The 16,505-nt window shown below is 38.4% G+C and overlaps 1 protein-coding gene across 1 annotated transcript in view; it reads right to left on the minus strand.

Moving 5' to 3' along the window:
* LOC101651106 (ankyrin repeat and KH domain-containing protein 1) overlaps positions 1-16,505 on the minus strand; it is a 132,734-nt gene that overhangs the window by 115,507 nt on the left and 722 nt on the right. The gene's annotated exons all lie outside the window — the stretch shown is intronic.

A 16,505-nucleotide genomic window follows, 5' to 3' on the forward strand; every position in this document is an offset into this window, starting at 1 on the left:
CACACTTTCTGGAGCCATTGGAGGCTGCATGGACCTCTGAAACTACTGCTGTGAAATAACCTTTAAGCCTTAAACCAAAAATACCCCTGAAATCTTAAAATTGAACAATAGTTTAGTTTAACTAGTAGAAATGTTTGCCTTAAGCAATATGCTTTTAAAATCTATGAGATCAAATTGATGAGGGCAACTTAGGGACAGTGAGGTGACGTTAATGAGAGGACCCGCTCAGATGAAGGTGCGCAGGGTTGCACAACTCAAAAAAAATGTAATCAACACTGCGAGACTGTACGTGTAGAAACAGTGGAATGTGTGTGTCTTATGTTCTGCTGTTTTAAGTTAGATACACAATCATCTTGTGTTGATGGCTATGTATGGATCTTTTCATTTTACATGATTCAGTCTATATGATTGCCCATTTAAGATACTCAACCAATGTCCTTGAGAGTATCCCCAGTGAACATGAGCCATACACTGACTTTGGGATCATGGTCTGTCACGAGACCATGAAACAATTAAAAAGTACGGTGTGTACAACACTCAAATAAATATAATTTATTAATATTTTAAAGAAGTTAAAAAATATCTTAAAGAAGTTTAAGAGGATGAATGTGACTTCAATTAATAATTTACCTGGTTTTTCCAAATTCCCTGAAATATTCCCGAAAAGACTGAACTCTTTCAGGTGAGGAACCACATTTTTTCATCTCCATAATTCCAAGCACTAAGTTTAACAATGGTAGTTTCTAAATGAGTGACTGTGGAATAAATAAATCCAGTCTAAAATAACAAAGAGAATTCTTAAACAGACTGTTGAGGTCTCTAATCTCTGGGAGACATAATCCTATTATGTAAAACGGGTGTTCATGAAGAGGCCCTAATTCAAACTAAACTCATGATTTCTACTGAAAGAGTGAATGAATAATTATAACAGATTAGAACAAAGAGATAATACAAAATAGTAAATAGATACTATTTGTTCTTCTAAATTTTGGTTCAGGAGGATATATGTCAAATCCATTCAGTTGACTAAAATATATTAACTGTCAGTAAAGCACCTTTCCCCCAACAAAAAACACAGATACTAAAATATAGTACAGACTTGTGCTGTCAAAGAATCTAAATAAAAGTACTCAAACATAATTGGGATTGTCTGATAGGTGACACCCACAATTTGTTTTTGCAATTTAATCACACAGGTGATAACACTGGCTTGAGTGCCAGACAAATAGTTACTTATCTAATGAATTCACACCTCTCATAGGCAGCTGTTAAATGATGCCAGATACTGAACAGTGCCTGGGGTCTTAAAAGCTAGCGAAGGGTCATCTAAGATGCAAACACTCAACTCTCCCACCCAGGGGGAAGAACACTGAAGAAAATCAGACTCAAGAAAACTAGTCCAGAGGACCGATGGACCACAGGAACCACAGGCTTCACTCCCCTGAGACCAGGAAAACGACAGGGTGCCTGGCTACCACCCTCAACCTCTCTAATCTGTACCACTCTGATCTAGCCCCAGACAGAAGGGGAGATATATGTAGGACAAGAATTAAAATAATAAATAAGACTTCATTGTTCATCAACAAGACTTCTTACTGTTCTGATAGAGACTGATAGAATCCCCAAGACTCTTAGATACCCTTCAAACCTGAAGCTGAATTCACCCCTGGGATCGTCTTGCAGACAAACAACACACAGGCCTATAAAGTGAAACAATAACATTCATGAGAAGTGTATGCATCAGAATAATCAACCATACCAAAAAGGCAGCTTTTGCCCAAAAACACAGCTCCAAAGGGAAAAGGGGATAGGGAAGAAGGAAGGAAAGAGGGAACCGAGAGAGGAAGTGGGAAAAGTACTGATACACTAACAAAATTGTAACCAATCTTACAGAAACAAATGTGTACAAACTGTTGCATGGAACTTTCATCCAAACCACACACAAAACAAAAGGTCCCAGATATGAAAACTCCAATTGCTGTATTTTATATTTTATTCCACTTACCCATTCATTTATTATCTCAGAAAAAAAAAAGACATTCTGTCCAAATCCTTGTTGGAGACCATAGACAACCCCAGACACACTCAGACTACGACTACCCAAATCAACTGAGATCTCTTCCTTCTCCTCTTAAACATATGCCCAGGCTTTGCAGGGGAAGGGATGCAAGGTAAACAAAAAACTTGCTTTCCCCACAACTTGGCAAAAAGCCCAAGTTTAAATCACATGGGTTTCCCCCATCTATCTTCAGCATATACCAAAAACCAAACCAAACACACTGCCATCGAGTCGATACCAATTCATGGTGACTCACCTGTGGGTTTTGGAATGTGTAACTTTACGGGAATAGAATGTCTTTCCCCCGTGGAGCTGCTGGAGGTTTTGAACTGCCAACCATGAGAACTGCAGTCCAATGCATAGCCACTATACCACCAAGGCTCCTTCAGCATGTACAGAAGGGTAGAAATTCCTAAGAACTAGAATGTCATTAATGAAGTGAAGGGCGATCTTTGTGGATGACTATAAGTTCTACAGCATACTAAATTTCCCATATAATAAGTTCTTGAAAGGACCTTGATGGCGCAGTGTTGAGTTTGGATGCTAGGTAAAAGTTAAGCAAGCCAAACCCACCAGCCACTCCATGGCAGAAAATGTGATTGTCTGCCTCCATCAAGATTTACAGCTTTAGACGCTCACCTACAGAGCAGCTCCACTCTGCCTTATGATAGGGTCACTAAGAGCCAGAACTGACTTGAAGGCAGTGAGTAACCGTACTACATCTTTCTAAGGAGTCCAAATGTGCTAAAAATGGCTAATTGCTTTACTACTAGCTGAAAGGTTAGTGGTTTGTACCCAAAGGCACTTCAAGAAACAGGCCTAGCTATAATGCTTCCAAAAGGGCACAGCCTTGAAACCGTATGGAACAGCGGTACTCTGCACACATGGGGTTACCATGAGCTGGAATCTACTGGACAGCGACTAACATCGCCACTTCTCCAAAGGCAAAATCAGCAAGAGAACAAGGGCAGATGCAATAATCCAGAATAGCCAAACCTCAAAAAACCCAACCCTTTGTCACGTGTATTCTGACCCACGGTGACCCATGAGAGCCAGAGCACAACTGCACTCCCTAGAGTTTTCAACAGCGGTTAGCTTTCATTTTTCCCACGGCTGAAATACTTTTATTATTTAAAATATTTGGACATCGAAAGCTCTGCAAATACTTCTTCATCCCAAACCCTCAGACCCTTTACATTGGCTCTTCATAAAGAAACAAAATACCTTGTGCTCATTCAAATCTAATTCTATTTTACTGGGGGTGGGTACATAACTCCGTTTTTTAAAGCAAAAGACACTGGAACACCCCTGTGCTCTCCTGGAATTGGTGATTCTAATGCCACAGACGGAATGCTCAGCAGCTGGCATTGTTGAGTTCAGATGACATTGGAAATGGTCTAGGGCAGTGGTTCTCAATTTCATACAGTTCGGGTTGTGGTGACCCCCCCAACCATAAAATTATTTTTGTTGTTACTTCATAACTGTCATTTGCTTCTGTGATGAATGGGCGACTCCTGTGAAAGGGTCGTTCTACCCCCAAAGGGGTCACCACCCACAGGTTGAGAGCCGCTGGTCTATAGTGTTTAGGAACTGGGGAGGTGGAGTGAGTGGGTAGGGGAACAGGCAGAAATAACTCCAGTTTGTCAGAGTGACCTGGCTGGGGGAGCACAAAGGAGAAGTGTCCTGAGTAGTGGAGGAAGAGCAGCCAAACCTTGGGACCCACCTCCTGTTGACTCTGTTGTGTCCAGGAAGATAGCAGAAAATATGCAATCTGTACTACCTTTTGAAAAATGGTTATGAATGTCAGCCAAAACTACTACACGTAGTAGCAGAGGTATGTCAACAACTGAAAAGGTTCAGAAAATAAAAATAACCACCAATGGAATTAATGCCTCAAAATTCCTTAGGGAACTCGCTGGAAGAACTAAACTCTCTGAGAGAAAGAGGGGTCACTGCCCCTCCTGCAGGAGTTACTGGGAGGAAGTGAGCAACACGGAACCCCTTTCCTAGCTTGGGTTGGCAGACTTCTAAGTGAATAAATTCCATCACCGATGTGGCCAAAGCCATCTAGTAAAGGAATCACTTCATTTTGCCCACATACGATGGTAGCTAGATGGTGTTTCTTTTTTTCATTACCTAGCTTTAAAAAACAAAAGCGATTCATTACCTAGATTAAAAAACAAAACTACAACAAAACCTTGCTTATTCCTATTTGACTAGCTGAACATCAGCAATTCTGCAAATGTTCCTCCCAGCCTACTGAACCTACCACTTGAAGCCACCCAACAAGCCCAGTAGTGACCTCACCCAGAGAGCTCTGAGCAGGACCTATGTCATTAGAGGAGGCTGGCCAGCATGCCACCAGGGGAGGACTGACGTGAAATGCAAAGTGCCTGTGTGGAACCAAGAAACAAGCAGTCCTCTAGTTACCACCTCTGTTCTTCAAACACTTGCGCCAGGCAAACCCTGGAGCTACAGCCGGGAGCATCTGCTCACCGGTGTGAAATCGGCTGCATTTGATTACAGTCGGTCTTCTGCTGCCTTTTACATTTCAAAATCAACATTTCGGCCTCATCTCTGGGAATGGATGTGAGTCATTTCCCACCTAAGACACTGGGGTACATTTTTAGGGATCCAAGGCAGGACCTTACTCAATGGGGTGGTCACACTTCTGCATGAATTTTAGACATGACAAGTGCCCACTGATCACTGTCCCAAGGATATCTCCGTAAGCATTCCTATAACATTCAATCTCAGTAACATACAATACATGCATTTTGATAATAATAAAAAAACTGTCTCAGTACTCATCTAACCAAACCTTGTTTTCTCAGAACAGTGGAGAAAAAGTGGACAGGCAACCTCTGTTCCCATGGGCTCCAATGCTCTTTTGACTTAGAGCTTTCCCTCTTGCACTCTGAGGAAGTCTAGCAACAGCAGTCTTACAGGAGTAGACGGCCTCGGCCTTCCTTCAGTGCCACTGGGTGGATTAGAAACACCGCCTCTCTGTTAGTGGCTGGACACAAAAGCAATTTGAAAAAGAACAAGGTTGAAGGACTCACTTACTATAAAGCTACAGTAGCCAAGACAGTATAGAACTGGCATAAGGACAAACATACAGAAAAGAAAGGAATAGAATTGACAGTCCATAAACAAATCCTCATATTTACAGTCAAACGGATTTTTGACAGGGTGGCAAAACAAATGGAGGCATCTCAGTCTTTTCAACAAACGGTACTGGAACAAGTGGGTATCTACAAGCAAGAGAATCAATTTGGACCCATACCTCACAGCCTATGCAAAAATTTACTCAAATGATCAAGATTTAAACATAAGAGCTGAAACTATAACTTATAGGGAATAATTTTAAAAGCTAGAAAACATAGGCATAAATCTTTATAAGCCTGAGCTAGGCAGTGGTTTCGTAAATATGACACAAAAAGCACAAAGAACTAAAAGGAAAAACATAACATTTTATAAATTGGACTTGGCCAAAATTAAAAACTTCAAGAGAGTTAAGACAACCAAGAGAATGCCAAGAGAAAATATGTGTAGATGATATATCTAATAAGGGATTAACATTCAGAGCATATTAATGGAAAGAAATAGACAAGTACAACTCAATGCTAAAGAAGCAAATAACCTAATTTTTAAATGGGTGAGAGGTTGGAGGGAGAGGGGAATGAAAAGTTATTGCTTAATGGGTACAGAGTTTCAGTTGGGTGATGAGAAATTTTGGAAATAGGTAGTGGTGATAGTTACATAACATTGTGAATACAATTACTGCCATCGAATCACACAGTTAAAATGGCAACTTTACTGCTCTTTGATACCACTCGTTAGTTGCTCTTGTGTCCATTCCAATGCCTAGCAACCTGATATGCAGAGTAGAACTGCTCCACAGTGTTTCCGAAGCTGCAACCTTTGGGAAGCAGTTCACCAGGCCAGCCTTTTGAGGCACACTGGGGTGGGTATGAACTATAAGCCTTTCAGCTAGTTGAGCACTTAACCATCTAGGTCACCACATATAATCCTGATTTTATATATATTAATGACCAAAGCATTTAAATAGATCATTTAAGAAGATATACAGTCAATTAAAAACACACACACCCCACTGTCAACCACTTGATTCCGCCTCTGAGAAATCCTTCTAGGACAAAGTAAAGCTGCTCCTTAGAGTTTCTGGGACTGTAAATATTAACTGGAACAGACAGTCTCATCTTTCTCCCAGAGTGGCTGGTGGGTTTGAACCACTGATTAGCAGTCCAATGTTTAGCCCACTGTGTCACCAAGCCCATGAAAATATGCTCAAGATTATTAGCCATTTGGGAAATTCAAATCAAAACCACAATGAGATGTTACTGCACACCCAATATAATAGCTAAAGTTAAAAGCAAAACAATACAAGTACCAGCAAGGACTGGGAGAAATCAGAACCCCTACAGACTGCTAGTAGGAACGCAAAATAGTCCAGCCACTGTAGAAACAACTTGACCAGATTCTATCATGTAATCTCTGGCATTCTTTTTATCACTAAAGCCATATTTTTCAACTACTAATCTTTCTTGGTAGTTTCCAACTTTCACATTACAATCACCAATAATTATTGATTCATCTTGACTGCATATTTAATCCATTTCAGACTGTAAAACTTGGTAAAAAAAATCTTCAATATCTTTGTCTCTGCACTAGTGGTTAATAAGTAACTTTAAATAAAAGTTCTATTAAGTGTCTTCCTTATAGGTACATAAATATTATCCTATTAATGACAATATTATACATCAGGTGAGACCTTGTACTATTCTTTTAGACAATCAATATGATGTCATTCCTCTTTGTCATTCCCAGCATAGATCATGTTGTCCAATTCATATTGGTCTGCACCAGTGCACTTCAGCTCATTAGTGCCTATGATACTGTCCCATTTGATTCCTGATAACTTTCAATTTTCCTAGATGCCTACGCTACATTCCGCATTCCAATTATCACTGGGAGATGTTTGCAGCTGTTTCTTCTTATTTTGAGTCATGTCACATGAGCAAATGGAAGTCCTGAGAGCTTTACTCCACCCGCGTGATTCAACTTTGAGGAAGCAGCTCTTCTCCAGTTCTATTTTGAGTGTCTTCAAATATGAGGGGCTCAACTTCCAGCACTATACCAGACAATGTTTCGCTGCAATTCATAAAAATTTTCACTGCCCCCCTCCCACCTTTTTTTGTTTTTCAGAAGTAGATGCCAGGTACCATATATACTCAAGTATAAGCTGACCCAAATATCAGCAGAGACACCTAATTTTAACACAAAAACTACATTAAAAAATGTACTGAAGGTGAAGGGAGACGTCGGACAGTGTAAGACATGACAAAATAATAATAATTTATAAATTATCAAGGGTTCGTGAGGGAAGGGGGCAGGGAGAGAGGGGGAAAAATGAGCTGATACCAAGGGCTCAAGTAGAAAGAAAATGTTTTGAAAATTATGGCAATGAATGTACAAATATGCTTGACACAATGGATGTATGTATGGATTGTGATAAAAGTTGTACAAGCCCCAATAAAATGATTTTAAAAAGAAAAAAAAATGAATGAAACTGCTAGATAACATGAAAAGTACAAATATGCTGAAAAACTCAGCTTATACACAAGTATATACGGTAATCTTTCCTCAGCTGTCTAGAAGCTCTGTTGAAACCTACCCTGCTAGTTTTTGAAAAACTGGTGACATAGTTTCCAACATCCTAGTAACATGCAAGTCACCACAGTATGAAAGACATTTCAGAATTACCATATGACCTCACAATTCCACTACTAAGTATATATCCAAGAACATTTAAAAGCTATGCTCACATAAAAGCTTGTACAGGAAAATTCATAATAGATAAAACAGGAAACCCTCAGGAACAGTAGTGGGAGGAGCAATATCATGAAGGTAAGAGGATTGGGGTGGGGCGGGGGAGGAAGGGGGAAACCCCCACGGCCAGGGGGACCGATAACAGAAATGTGGGTGAAGGGAGACAATGGACAGTCTAAGACATGAAAACACAATAATAATATATTATTATCAATATATTATATCAAGGATTCACAAGGGTGGGAGGGAAGGGGGAAAAAATGGGAACTGATACCAAGGGCTCAAGTAGAAAGAAAATGGTTTGGAAATATTGATGGCAACACATGTACAAGTGTGCTTAATACAACTGAATGATGGATTGTTATAAGATTTGTAAAAGCCCCCCAATAAAATGATTAATAGATAAAATGGGGAAATAATGCAAATGTCATCAATTAATGAACAAACAAAATGCGCTATCCTCACACAAATGTAAAATCACAAAAGATCACTTATTGTTTGAGTCTATTTATATGAATGTCCAAAATAAACTAATCCAGAGTAGGAATTTTGTGGGGCTGAGGGGAGAATTAGGGAATAGCTGGGAATGGGTATAGAGTTGCATTCTGGGGAAATAAAAATGCTTTAGAATAGATCAGCGGTTCTCAACCTGTGGTTCCGACCCCTTTGGAGTTCGAATGACCCTTTCAGAGGGGTCGCCTGATTCCTAACAGTAGGAAAATTACAGTTATGAAGTAGCAACAAAAATAACTTTATGGTTGGTGGGGACCACCACAACATGAGGAACTGTATTAAAAGGTCTTAGCATTAGGAAGGTTGAGAACCACTGGAATAGATCATAATGATAGTTATACAACATTGTGAACATACTAAAAATCACTGAACTATGTAACTGGAAAAGAGAATTTTATTGTATGTGAATTGTTGTCCAATTAGGAATATTCATTTTGAACCTTGAACACTGGAAATTTATTTTTCTTGCTTTTGATAACTAAACTCTGGTTTTTTAAGAGAATGTCTTGATCTTGGGGACTGCACACTGGAATATTTAGGAGTAGAGAAACTTGTAGTCTGCTACCAGTTTCCAAATGGCGAGCGTACGTGTGTGTGTGTGTGTGTGTGTAAAAATATGGCAAAATGAATACAATTGGTGATTCTTGTAACTTTCCAGTAAGTTTTAAATTTATTAAAAAACAAAAAGCAAAAATGAATGCAACCAATAAATAAGACAATTGCCCCTTTTGAAATATGCTCTTTGATATTGGTTGGTTTCACACATGTTATGAATTTAGCTATTCTGTAATTTTAAAAGGGCAATAACAAAAAAATAAGGAATTTAGTAGATGAATAAGAAAGCATTTAGAAGAAAATACAGCGATTAGAAAATGATAAGCACTTATATTTCTGTCACAGTATAACATTTAAAGCTTCAACTGACATGACCAAACCTTTACCTTCTGTCTCGGATTCCATAAAATGCTTGTATGAAAACTTTCTCAATTTTGCATCAGTAAGAAAACACAGCAAATTCATTCATATCTAGACTTAATCCCATACCAAAATAATTTTCTTTAAAAAATAGAATTCATTCTTAATCATTAAGGATAACAAAAAATTACTTGCAGCATTTTGATCAATTATAAACTAGTCAACTTGAGGGCAAACAAGGAAATAAGGATTACATTCCAGAAAACTCTACTCACAGAATCCACGTACACTGGGTTCAATGGCTTCAGAGAAGGCATCAGTGAGTGCTTAAGCAGTCTCCCAGTTGTTGATGCTTTCTATTATTTTGTCAAGTTCAAGTCCTTAGAGTTGTAATATTCAAAAGGTTTGTACTAAAAGTTGTTTTCAATCTGTCTTCATTACAAACTATTAAACATATGAAACTTACCTTGGCAACTTAAAAAACTGCTTAATTCTATGGTTAATCCCTGAAGGTATGCATGCCTTTCTCTTTTTTTAAGATTGCAAAGTACTGCAGTTGAGTCAAATCATTAGGATATCACCTTAAAAATGCATATATAGTTTCTACTAAAAATAGGACCGGTAAAAGAAATACTGTTGTGAATAGAAGTATATATGTGGGGGGGGGGCATGATGAGGCAGTTTGAGTAAAATGTACTGATTGACAAATAGTTGCTAAGCTTCAGTCTAGCAAATAAGAAAAATGTCTTATATACATAACTATATTTTCCTCCTGGTTTTGGTAAGCTTGGCCTGGAATAAAGATAAACCAATCATTCACCATAGAAGCAATTGATCTTCATTTACAGGAACTGGTCACTGTCAGTAACCACCCATAGAATAGTATCCAGATGCTAATTTTTACAAAATAATTAGAGTGTAACAATATTGCAAAAGCAATATTTCCTATATTGGCAAAGGAAGCAAAGCTGTGCCTTGTGTATGACTTAAATTATTTCTTAATCCTTTTAAAATAAATAACAATAAGGACAGAGCTTTTCAAATAAGTTTAATTATAAAATTATCTGTAGACCAGTACTCCAACCATATTCAGTGGTACGCTTCTGATTGCCTTCTTCTGGTCTAAATGGCTGTCACTAATTTCCATAAGTAGTATAAAATTTTTCCAACAAGGTCAACTGTGGATTATATGGTAGTTTGAGACAGGCATTTCTTAGACAGCTAATTAAGTTCATTGGTACAATGCTTTACAAGAGTCAGCAAGGACAAGCTAGCAGGTAAAATAACTAGAATGGCAGGAAAATAACTAGAATGAGAGTTAGATGACCTACTTCCTAGTCCTGACTGCTAAAAATTAGCTGTGTGATCCTGGGAACATCACTTAACTCAATGGTTCGATGAGACTTTACCACCATGGGCCTGACATGAAGTTTCCAATTTGATATTTTATCAAGTATGGACATTTATAAAATTCATTTTGTAAAAGTAGGTAGGGTATTATATAAAAAATATAAAAAGGAAAGAAAATTGCTTTTATGAGAAATTATTGATATTGTTCTTACTTTTATCATTCCACTTTGGAGTTCTAACACTTTCAATAAGGGCTGTTAGCATTTATCATATAAACAGCATCTAGTAACCAAAAACTTAGCATGTTTTTAATCTGAAGAAGCAAATAGCATGGGCTCTTGATTCAGTACTGAATGCAAATCCTTACTTTACCACTTACTAGCTGTGTTGTCTCCTTCAACTCATTACTTCACTTCTCTGAGGCAATATTTATTCATCTATAAAAATGTAGATAATACCTACCTCAAAGGGGTGTTGAAACGATTAAATAAAATAACGAAAGTATCTAGTACGGTACTGGCATATAATAAGCACTCAATTAGGTAGCAGTTACCTAAAAAATGAGATGAAATAGGATTATCACCAAGATTCTATGACTACAGACAAGTAACAGAAGGGAGTAATGTGATTAATAAAGTGCAAAAAGAGATATATTGAAAGAATCTAAAGGGGAAAAAATTGGTAGACTCACTTATTTTTATTTGCCAATTCAAGACTAACACGTTTTAAGAAGTGATTTGCTTTATTTTAAACCATTTTAAAATTTCTCTTTTCTACCACGGAATCAGAGGCTCTTGTGTCATAGTGGGTTACCCACTGGGCTGCTAATCGCAAAGTTGGTAGTTCAAAACCACCAATCAGTCTGGGGAACCCATGGGGACAATTCTACCCTGTCTTGCAGGATCACTGAGTCAGAATCAACGCGATGGCAGTGTGTTTGGTTTTTACCACAGAATTAAAAAGACAGAATTGCTTTTCAGAAGTTAACTAGCCCTATCATCACCCTAGCCCCAATAAGCTCAGAGAGGAATGTGCTTAAACTCACCTCCTTGCTTCATTCTAACATACTTTACCATTGATTTTTTTTTAAGTCTAAATCTTTCACAAATTAACCGCTGTTAAAAACTTACATGAATGTTACCTTTTGTGTAAGAATAAAAAATATCTATATAACATTGAAAATCTGCAGGACAGAACAGGTGGGGGCAGAGAGTTACTAGGTAAAGATCAAGACATTTTAATAGTATCTCTTTATATTACTTTGACTTAGGAACCATCTGATTAAAATCACCTGTTAAAAATACTACCTAACTGAAATAACTCTTCTACTTCAAGTTTGACAATAAGGTTGTCTTCCACTCATACCTAAAAAATTCTGCATTGACCCACCATTCATATAAGCACACCCACTGCCACATCATTTTATATGTAAAGCCCTGAGGCTTTAAAGAATTAGTGTAAGGTGGATACTCATGCAGTATATGTAACAAATTGCTACAGTAATATGTGCAATCTTTTTCCTTCAATAAACATTTCCAATGTCGCCAAAATTTGCCCACTAGAACACAAGTTATACTTCCTTGCTTTAATCTCTCCTGAGAATAAAGCCCTTTCTACCTTGAACAAATCAAAAGTCACTGGTGATTCTTTAAAAATTCATTTTCAGAGACAATAAATATTTTAGATGTAGGAAAATATTGTCAGTGAAAGCTCCAAAAAATTATACAATTACTATAGAAAATTTATAGAAGTGCACTAGTGTTACGTTAAAGTTTTCAGCATCTTCTTTCTATCTCTCCCTGGTTCAGCTTGAGTAAAAGCCCTGAAATGCTATTAAAAGCAGTGACTCACCTTGTTTACCTGAAGTTTGAATACAGGGTATTCATGACAAAATTGCCATCCTTGATGACAAGAGTGGCCTCTAGACCAGTGGTTCTCAAATCAAGGGTGATTCGGCAATGCCTGAAGACATTTTTGCTTGTCACAACTGGGTGGGTGCTACTGGCATCTAGTGAGTGGAGGCCAGGGATGCTGCTACTGCACAGAGAAATGCCTCACAACAAAGAATTATCTGGCACAAAATGTCAATACAATTGTATCTTAGAGATAGTGCAGATTTGGTTCCAGACCAATGCAGTAAACAAATGTGGCAACAAAGCACAGCACATGAATTTTTTGGTTGCCCACTAGATATAAAAGTTATGCAAATACTATGCCGGACTCCCTTACACAAGCCTTGGAGGCATAGTGGGCTATGTGTTGGGTTGCTGCAAGGTCAGCAGTTCGAAACTACCAGACCACTCCTCAGGAAAAAGAAGGGGGCTTTCTACTTCCTTAGAGACTTACAGTCTCAGAAACCAACAGGAGGAGTTCAAATCAACCCTATAGGGTCGCTATGCATCAGAATTGACAGAATAGCAGTGAATTTGATTTGCTGGCTCAGTAGGTTAAGCGTTGTGATGCAAACCCACCAGCCAATTTGATAAGACTATCTGTTCCTATAAAGATTTATAGTCTTGCTAAAAAAAAAAAGATTTATAGTCTTGGGAAACCATAAGGGGTAGCGTTCTACTCTGTCCTACATGGTCACTAGGAATCAGAATAGTCTATGGCAGTGAGTGGGGAGTCTATTAAACATTATGAAAAAGCCTGAATATTTTAAGAATTACCAAAATGCGAGAAGATGCACGAAGTGAGCACATGCTGTTGGAAAAATGGCTCCAATATTTACATGAAGCAGGATTGCCACCACCTTTCGATTTGTTTTTTTGCTTTTTAAAAAAAATCAGTATCTGTGAAGTTTAATAAAACTAGGTAAGCCTGTCATGTTGTGGTTGAGACTATACTACTTTTATCATTTTAAAAGGAAAATGCCACATATATATACATGAGAAGGGCTTTAAAAAGTTCATGGAAAAATGGAATGGAAAGATAATGGCTACTATACTTTGTACAGTATATAAGTACATTCCTATGATAGAAAAATGAAAAATTATATGCCTGCGCAAACTTCTGTCTCTGGAGATTTCCTGCTCTTTTGACTTGCTTTTTTTAAAACTGTAATTCTAAAATTAACTTTGAAAATTGCTTCTATAGAATTTTCAACCTGATCTTTCTTCTAAACAACAGGCACATTCCGATAAGATCCAATGCCAATTCTGAATCTTCTATCCAAGGTCTTAGAAAGCTAAAGAACTTGTTTAGTATGCCTGGAGAAATACAAAACAATTATTTAAACTCCAATGTTTCCTTAAACTAGCATTATTCTAATATAAAAAATATTTATAAAAAGATTCAAGTTCGTTCCTCCAACTAAAAGGTCTTTTAACTTGGCCAGCATGGAAAAAACAGCTTGTTTTTTTTTCTCAGCTCTGATAATGAACAGAAAAGAGGTCCTGAAGAGTATCTATGTCTCTGGGCACCAAAAGTCTAAAATTTTAACTAATTCCACACCGAGTGCAGTAGGCCTCCACATTCCTTACTCTCTCCTCACCTACTCCTGGCCCCACTGGGGAAACAAAGCAAACTTCACACCAACTTCCCAAACCGCACACAAACTCATTATCTCTCTGAGGTCTAGGTGCTTGACTCAAAAATGTTTTCTAAAAATGAAAGTGAATATTTTAGTGGTATTCATTAAATGCCAGTTTTTTTTGTTTGTTTGGGTTTTGTTGTTTGAGGAATATGTATCTCTTTACACTGGAACTTCCAAGGCAAAAACATAAGCAAAAAGATAGCTCTCTTTGCCAGAAAGAACACAGAAAAGGCAAGGAATTTACTTATGCAAAATAGGCCATTTCACTCACCACGGCATAACCATAATTTAACACACACACTGCATAGCACAGACTAGGCACCCCATGAATTTCTTCTCTGTGTGATGTGGGAGATAAGGAACATCACATTTTCCTTTTCCTACAGGTCAAGAAAGAATCTGTATCCACATCATCTGTATACACATATACCAGACTAAAGTCCATCGGAACACTAGAAACTTCTACTCCCCAAATGGTCTATTTAGACACACTAAACATCTTTGTTAAGTTTCTTAAGCAAAGAAAGCACATAACAAGAGAATAAAAGTTCTATCTACCATCAACCACAACCAAATGGGTATAAATCAGAAAAAAAAAAAAAACTCACTGCCATCCAGTTGATTCTGACTCGTAGTGACCCTGTAGGACAGAGTAGAACTGTCCCGTAAGGTTTCCAAGGTTGTCAACTTCAGGAAAGCAGACTGCCACATGTTTCTCCCACAGGGTAGTGGCTAGCTGGTGGGCGCCAACCACTAACCTTTCACTAAACCATTCACCATGGTACCACCAGGGTTCTGTCAGGAACCACAAATAGATGACATCTACAATAAACTTCAAACTTGACATAGTTATATAATAAAAACACTTCATATTTCATGGCACACACACATAAGTGCATGTGTGTTTTCCTGTGAACAAGCCCCAAAGAAATGATTAGGCTTCAAAGGCTCACTTGCCAGCTATAACACAGGAGCCCAGAGTTAGAGTTAGGACTTGGGAGGCTCACTAGCAATCTACCTCTGACGAAATTTCAGAATACTACTCATGTCACAGTAAATAAGCCATCTTTCATCTCACCCATGGCAATTATGTAAAATGGCCCAGCAAGTCAAGGGCACTTGCAATCACATTTAGACCAAAGCAGATCTTTTCAGCCTCCTGCATATATTTCAAAGATAAATAAATCTTTAGAGTCTAAAGATACCACCCCACTTCACTACATTTCCTAACTAAAAAGGACGTGTTCTTTTTTTTTTTAGGACATGTGTTCTGGGTTCTTCTCTCATCGGTTTTCATTGAAAGGTTAAAAGAAGCCATACGCAAGCTCAGAGTGGAAGTGCTTCAGGCTCTCCCCTATTACTCCCAAGTCTGTATCCCAACTTGGCTTGGAAGTTATTTGCCTTAGAATAAAATTCAGAGATGTGGACATTCGACTTACAGTTCACACCTGTTTTTTCCAAAGCGAGATGTTGGGGCCAAGAACCCCACGTTTCTAACCTGGGATGGTAAAACAGTGCACTAACTGTTCTCTGCAACCCACAAATGGAGGCTCTCCTTATTCCTGTCAAATCCATGCGCCAGGATAAGAATGCTCACAGAGACTTTCCTGTACTTTAACACCAAGACTGGATTTTGAAACGACTGGTCACAAGGGATGAACCAGGCATCTTAGAACCAAAATAGGACGAAATGCTGGCAACACTCAGAACAATAGTACTAATCGAGCCATAGCCAAGAAGGGGTAAAGTACATTGGGGGAAAGATCTCCTTTTCCCCTAGAGCCCAAAAGATGAGGCCTGCCATTGTGGGTTGTTAAGATCTAAAAAGGCCGGTGTACACGTGAAGAACTAAAAGAAATAAGCACCTGATAACCAATTTCCCTCACTGGACAAGATACGGTGCCTCCACCTGCTCCACACCTTAAAAAACAAACACACACAAAAAACTTCAGGAGTTCAAGTTTCGGAATCCTCTCCAGCTCGTCTGAAGCTCGGAGATGCAGTGGCACTTTCTAACTTCACAAAAGATCCTGTCTAACTCCACAAAAGGTCCCTGGAGCAAGAGTCACGTGATTTTCTAGGGTAAAAGCTAACTTAGCACTCACCTGGCTTAAACCAAGAACCCTCCTTAATATTCAAAAAAAGACAAGTGAGGAATATTTAAAGAAGGCGGCAAGTCAATGCCCAAGCCCTCAACTTGGGGGAAAGGCGTGTGGTGGGACTGCAGTGAGCTCTCCCTCCCTCCCTCCCTCTCTTTCTCGGTCCCCTTCTCTTATTCTT

This window comes from Echinops telfairi, unplaced genomic scaffold (assembly GCF_000313985.2).
Source record: "Echinops telfairi isolate 266 unplaced genomic scaffold, ASM31398v2 ScPeMD7_7469;HRSCAF=8507_0, whole genome shotgun sequence".
In the NCBI taxonomy this organism is placed as follows: domain Eukaryota; kingdom Metazoa; phylum Chordata; class Mammalia; order Afrosoricida; family Tenrecidae; genus Echinops; species Echinops telfairi.